Source organism: Gracilinanus agilis, chromosome 4, assembly GCF_016433145.1.
Source record: "Gracilinanus agilis isolate LMUSP501 chromosome 4, AgileGrace, whole genome shotgun sequence".
Lineage (NCBI taxonomy): Eukaryota > Metazoa > Chordata > Mammalia > Didelphimorphia > Didelphidae > Gracilinanus > Gracilinanus agilis.
Genome location: NC_058133.1, coordinates 39,805,561 through 39,812,554, shown reverse-complemented (window position 1 = coordinate 39,812,554; position 6,994 = coordinate 39,805,561).

Below are 6,994 nucleotides of genomic sequence, written 5' to 3'. Positions count from 1 at the left end.
ACACAACTAGTAAGTGTCTGAGATTAGATTTGAACTCAGGTCTTCATGATTCCAGGCACAGAGCTCTCTGCACTGTGCATATAGCTGTTGGTATTAAAAAAAGCTACTTATGTGCCAATATTTTTTAGTTTTTCTGTTTTTCACCATAGATAAGTGTTGAACTTTGTTAAAGGCTTTTTTGGCATCTATTGAAACAATTGTGTAGTTCTGGATGCTTTGGTTTTTAATATGATTAATTATGTTGATTGTTTTCCTAATGTTGAAACATTCTTGCATCCCTGGTTTAAATTCTCTTTTGCCACAATGAATTATTTCTTGAATATAAATACATTACTATAGCCTTTTGGGGCAAGATTTACCTTAAAAGTAACAGATTAATATTCAATAATGATATGTCTATAATTTTCTTCCTATGTTTTATTCTTCTCTTGCTTCAGTATTAAGAATGTATTTGTCTTATAAAATGATTCTAGTAGGGTGCTTTCTTCCTCTGTTTTTGAGGATAATTTGTGAGGCATGGGAATTCATTTTTTGTTAGAAGTTTGATAGAATTCTTGAATCTATCAAAAACAGATTTTTTTTCTTGGGCAGTTCCTTTATAGCTAGGTCAATTTCTTTTTTAAAGATTGAGTTATTTAAGATCCTAACAGTCTGGCTATTTTATATTTTTGAAGGTATTCTATTTCTTTTGTATTCTCAGCTTTGATAGCATATAACTATACACAATATATTTGGCTATTCTTTTTATTTCTTCTTGTTTTCTTGTGATTTTTGACTCGTTTGTTAACTATTTTATTGATTTGATTTTCTGCCCTCTTCTCTTTAATCAGATTAGTTAAATATTTGGCAATTTTATTCTTTTTTTCTTTTTTCTTTTTTTAGATTTGAATATTTTATTTTTTTTAGAAAAATTTTCCATGGTTACATGATTCTTGATTTTACTTTCCCCTTCATCTCCCCTTAACCCCCCCCCCCCATATCCACATTTCCACTGGTTTTAACATGTGTGATCAATCAAGACTTATTTACATATTATTGATAGTTGTATTGGTGTGGTCATTTCTAGTCTACATCCCCAACCACATCAACCCATGTATTCACGCAGTTGTTCCACTCCTGCAGTTCTTCCTCTAAATGCGGGTAGCGTTCTTTTCCATAAATCCCTCATAATTGTCCTGGGTCATTGCATTGCTGATAGTACAGAAGTCCAATACATTCCATTTTACCACAGTGTATCAGTCTCTATGTACAATGTTCTTCTGGCTCTGCTTCTTTTGCTCTGCATCAGTTCCTGGAGGTCTTTCCAGTTCACATGGAATTCCTCCAGTTTATTATTCCTTTCAGCACAATAGTATTCCATCACCAGCATATACCACAATTTGTTCAGCCATTCCACAAATGAAGGGCAGACCCTCGTTTTCCAGTTTTTTGCCACCACAAAAAGACTGGCTATAAATATTTTTGTGCAAGTCTGTTTATCTATGATCTCTTTGGGGGTACAAACCCAGCAATGCTATGGCTGGATCAAAGGGCAGGCATTCTTTTAGAGCTCTTTGGGCATAGTTCCAAATTGCCATCCAGAATGGTTGGATCAGATCACAACTCCACCAGCAATGCATTAATTTCCCAATTTTGCCACCCCCCCCCCAACATTCGTTATTCTCTCCTGCTATCATTTTAGCCAATCTGCTAGGTATGAGGTGGTACCTCAGAGTTGTTTTGATATGCATTTCTCTAATTATTAGAAATTTAGAACACTTTCTCATGTGCTTATTGATAGTTTTGATTTCTTTATCTGAAAATTGCCTATTCATGTCCCTTGCCCATTTATGAACTGGGGACTGGCTTGATTTTTAAATACAATTGATTTAGCTCCTTGTATATTTGAGTAATTAGACCTCTGTCAGAGTTTTTTGTTATAAAGATTTTTTCCCAGTTTATTGTTTCCTTTCTGATTTTGGTTGCATAGTATTGATTCTATGACAGAAGGTAAGGGTTTAAGAAAGAAAGAAAGAAAGAAAGAAAGGAAGGAAGGAAGGAAGGAAGGAAGGAAGGAAGGAAGAAAAAAAGAAAGAAAGAAAGAAAGAAAGAAAGAATCATTTTAGCCAATCTGCTAGGTGTGAGGTGGTACCTCAGAGTTGTTTTGAGGAAGGAAGGAAGGAAGGAAGGAATAAAGAAAGAATGAAAGAGTAAGGAAGAAAGAAAGAAGAAAGAGTGGTAAGGGCTAGGCAATGGGGGTCAAGTGACTTGCCTAGAGTCACAGAGGTAAGGAGTATCTGAGGCAAGATTTGCATTTTGTTGCAATTCTGTGAGTTGGATCAAGTGGTGCAACCTTCGATGGGCAGTGGGTGAAGGAATGCTCAGTAAGAGCAAAGTAGGTGTTAATTCATGGATTGTCCATTTTCAAACAGAAAATGAGCTTAGCTAGGATATAGAGATTAATGCCACACTATATGGAATATAACTACTATAACTTGGAGGAATAAACCTTATTTTATGATGACAAAATTCCTTCTAGGGCAATAAAATGTTAAAGGTGCTGATGAATTTTTAATGCCTTTAACTTTATTAACAAAAAGAAGTCCCTTTGGAAGCTATCTGGAGGATGGATTAGAGTAAGGAATGATTTGAGGAATTAAGATCAATTAGAAAGTTAATGCATTTATAATTTTTGCAAAATTCAAGATTAAAAAAAATTTTTTAGAGTAATTTCAGGAAAAGAAACTCGCTAACTCCCTGAATCAAGAAAGTGAACTTTTGTGCAATTGAATGTAGTGGACTTCTCTACTAGCAGCAATGCAACGATCCAGGACAATTCTGAGGGACTTATGAGAAGAGATGCTATCCACATCCAGAGAAACAACTGTGGGAGTAGAAACAGAGTAGAAAACTCCCTGTTTACATGAGTCGATGGGGATATGATTGGGGACATAGACTTTAAATGATCACTCTAGTGCAAAAATTAATAATATGGAAATAGGTCTTGATCAATGACACATGTAAAACCCAGTGGAATTGAGTGTTGGCTATAGGAGGGAGGTGGGAGGAGGGGAAGGAAAGAACATGAATCATGTAACCATGGAAAACTTTTCTTAATCAATTAAATAAAATTAAAAAAAAAAAGAAAGTGAACTACTTGGAGAAGGCACCATGAAGAAGCCTGCAGAAACCATACACTGTATTAAAAGATCCAGAATGAACTTTGGGATGTAGTGAATTAAACTGAAGGGGGTTGAGCACATTTATTTGGAATGTAAGCTATTATGCCAAAGGGTATTGCCCCCCAATGGACTTTTTGTCAATGCACTTACCAATCATTGGTTTTATTCTCTTTCTCTTTTATTTCTCTCTTATCTCCAATTATTGTAATTTTCCCTTAGTGCAATATTGTATGCACCTCTAGTAAGAGATCTTTAGAGATATAAGATGGTTATTTAAAATGATTCATTGGGGAGACTAGGCATGTAAATCTGGGAGATTTCAACATGCTTGTCTCCCAATAGAATCACGGGGTGGGAGGGGGGGAATTGTGTAGATAAAATCCCCTCCCCAGGCTCGTCCTCCCCAAGCTTGTCCTACCTTGTATCCTATTTTGTGTGTGTATGTTGCGTGAAGGAGGAGGAGAGGAAGAAAAACATGAGGCAGGGAGAAGAATCAGGGAAGAATCAGAAAAAGCTAAAAATATTTCAATAGTTCATGCATGAGGTGATGAGAACCTACACCAGAATAATAAAATAGAATAATAGTAATGTCAGAGAACATAACATGCTTGGGTGATGTTGTAAAGTAGAATCATTAGTTCTTGGCAATTGTTTGGAGATGGGGAATAAGAGATAGTGAGGAGTTGAGGGTGACTGGTAGCACCCTCAGCAGTAATAGAAAATTAGAGAAAGGGGAGGGGTTTGGAGAAAAGACAATTAATTTAATTTTGGACATGTTATATTTATGATGTCCATGGGACATTCAATTCAAGAAGTTCAACATGCAGTTGGAGATGGGAACCTAGAAGCCAAGAGAGATATTAAGGCCAGATTAGATCTGAAAATAACTTGCATAATCATCCTACAAACAATCCAGCAATTGGGCTGATTTCCTAGAATCAAACTAGTTTCAGTTTCTGTCTAGCTCAAAGTTTGCAGAGAACAAAATATAAAATACTACATGGGCCAAAAATCTTTTCCCTAAAGAGGCATGGGGAACTGGGTTGTGGTGTTCTATTTAGGAGTCAGAGAAACTTAGACTTGATTCAGGTGCAAATTTGATGATAATTTAATCCATGAGAGCTATTGAGATCACTAAGACAAATAGCATAGAGGGAGAAGAGAACAGAAGAGAGTTCAGGCCTTACTTTGGGATTTACCCATTGTCAGAAGTTCAAACCTAGTTGAAGATCCAGTAAGTCAAGCTAAGAAGAAATGGTCAGATAAATAGGAGGAAAACCAGGACAGAGCAGTGTCACAAAAACCAAGAGAGAAGAGAGGATCAAATTAAAAAGTGTGATCTTGAGCTAAATCAGCAAGACATCTTTAGTGAGAGACAGGAGGCAGCATGTTCCAGGCAATTCAAACTGCTTCCACCACTTTTAATCCCTACATACCCACTGACTCTAACAGAGGAGCCCAGAACTCCACTCCAACCCAAAAGCTTTGTGAATAGCAATGCTTCTCAAACCATTATATCTGCTCCCAGCCCAAGCCCCATGCCATCATTGAAAGGAAAAATCTTGTGGATTGGAAGAACACCTTCTCAACAGCAGCAATAACTGACCAACAGACACCAAGAGGAAGATAAGCCCAAGTGTGGTCGCTATTACTATTACTGCTTTCAGCCCAGCTCTGCTAGCTGCCATGTGATGGTGTCTCTGCCACCATCTTAGCTCCTTATGATAGGGTTCTTTTTTTCTTGTCTGCCCATTCTTCTAACCATTAGATTTAAATTAATAACTCCAGGTTCTTATTTTCCATAGAGTTTATTAAAAAACACTTGAAATAGAGAAAGAGAAAGTAGACATATAGAGATTTAAGCCTAATCCAACCTAACTCTGACCACGTGTTTCTCCACATGGCTTCTTCTTGACTTTAAAGAGTATGATGTTAGATTTAGCCTCTGCCACACTTCTGGAGGAAAGGTCTGGGCTTGTCCTATTGTTGTCCTCCTGGGGTAATGAGTGTTGTGTTTTTCTAGGATTTCAGGGATTGGCTGGGAGCCTGAAAGCTTGCAGTCCTCCAAAAGTGATCTGATCCAGGGCAAAATCTCTTTGCTATATGCTTCCCCTTTTTTTCTCATCCTTTGCCTCCCCCCACCCCATTTCCCTGCTTTGATATCTTCAAGTTCTAGACCTATCTGACTTGGATTTGGGTCTGTGAAAGAGTATGCGGCTGTTGGATTCTGCCTCTATCAGTCCACCAGAAAACCTTATTGCTCCAAAGTGGCAGAATTCCTATTTGGTCTAGGATTCCTGCCCTGGTTATACCCCATAGGCTGGACTAGATGCTTGACTCTTCTGAACTTTGGGTCTGAGCCACCACACCATTGCTGCTGTTGGCTTCTGAACTTCCTCTTCCAGAAACTTTGGAGGTCCTCCTCCCCTGCATAGTTTCCCTCTTCCAGCCCCTTTGAATCTGTGACCCAGAACTGGGTATTAGGTGACAAATATACCATTTTGTATCTGTCTTGATTGATGTTGGTGTGGGTCTGGTGGTGCCTCCATCTGGGTTTTTTCCCCCTAAGAAACTGATGTTTACTTTCTGTTAGCATTTTTTGAACACTATTAGAGCATCTGGAGACTTTAGGACCTCTCTGTGGTAGTGCCTACCCTCTCAATGGTTTTAGCTGTAGGAGCTGCAGATCAGCCCTCAATAGCTGGCTGAGGACTCCAGTCTTCAGTGGGGGACTGCTGAATGGGCACAGATGGCACTTGCACTTCCCCAGACCAACCAGCCACCTCCAGTTGAGTAGCAGTGACTTCTGGAGCAGGGGGAGTTCATTCAACCCCAAACGTCTCCTTTATCACTACCTTCTCAGCGGGGTCTTATCCTCCTTTTCCCTAGGGCAAAGTCTTTCTCTGGGTGTTGTAGAACCCCCATTCCCAGGGTCCACAGCCTTTATTGTCTCTCTCTCTATGTGAACTAGACTTGACAAATGACTCACTGTGATTTTTTCCCCCCTGAATTTCCCCATAAGGATTCGGTCTGCTGTATTACCTAGATCTGTTTGGAGGAGTCTATGAGGGGGAACTCCCTTCCCTGCTGCCTATCCTACTACCATCTTGGCTCAGATGCTGACCGCAGGACTTTTCCATATTTTTTTTTAAACCCTTGTACTTTGGTGTATTGTCTCATAGGTGGAAGATTGGTAAGGGAAGATTGGTAAGGGTGGAAGATTGGTAACGGGGGTCAAGTGACTTGCCCAGGGTCACACAGCTGGGAAGTGGCTGAGGCCAGGTTTGACTTTTCCATATTTTTGAAACTAAATCCTTACTGTCTCTCTCATTAGAATGTGAGCACCTTAAGATAAAGGTCTCTCTTGGTTTTCTGTCTGTCTGTCTGCTTGGCCCCACAAAGCTTCTATAGTTTAGGACACTGTCCAGCATTGGCTGTCTGAGCAAAGCTCCATATCCTGAAGCCAGGATCTCCATGGTTCTGAAAGGAGGGAAGGAAGTCTGGATTGTGGGTTGTGTTTTGTGGTGAGACTCTATGTTGGGTCGTGGGTATGGCTAGTGTAGACTCACTGTTGGCAGCAGAATGGAGCATGGGGGAGGGTGCTGAGTGAGCTCAGGGTAGGTGTCAGCTCACAGACTTTTATTTTGTTTTGGTGGTTTTTACCTTTTTTGGGAGACAGTGGAGACATGGGAAATTCATCTGTGATGTATAATTTCTGTTTTGGAAATGTTTGAGAGGTCAGAGAAAATGTCTAATCCTTGATCTTGTTGTTGACCTGGCCTCACAATTGCCTTTAAGACACATTTCATTCAGAATTGTTTTCCTGTCCATAG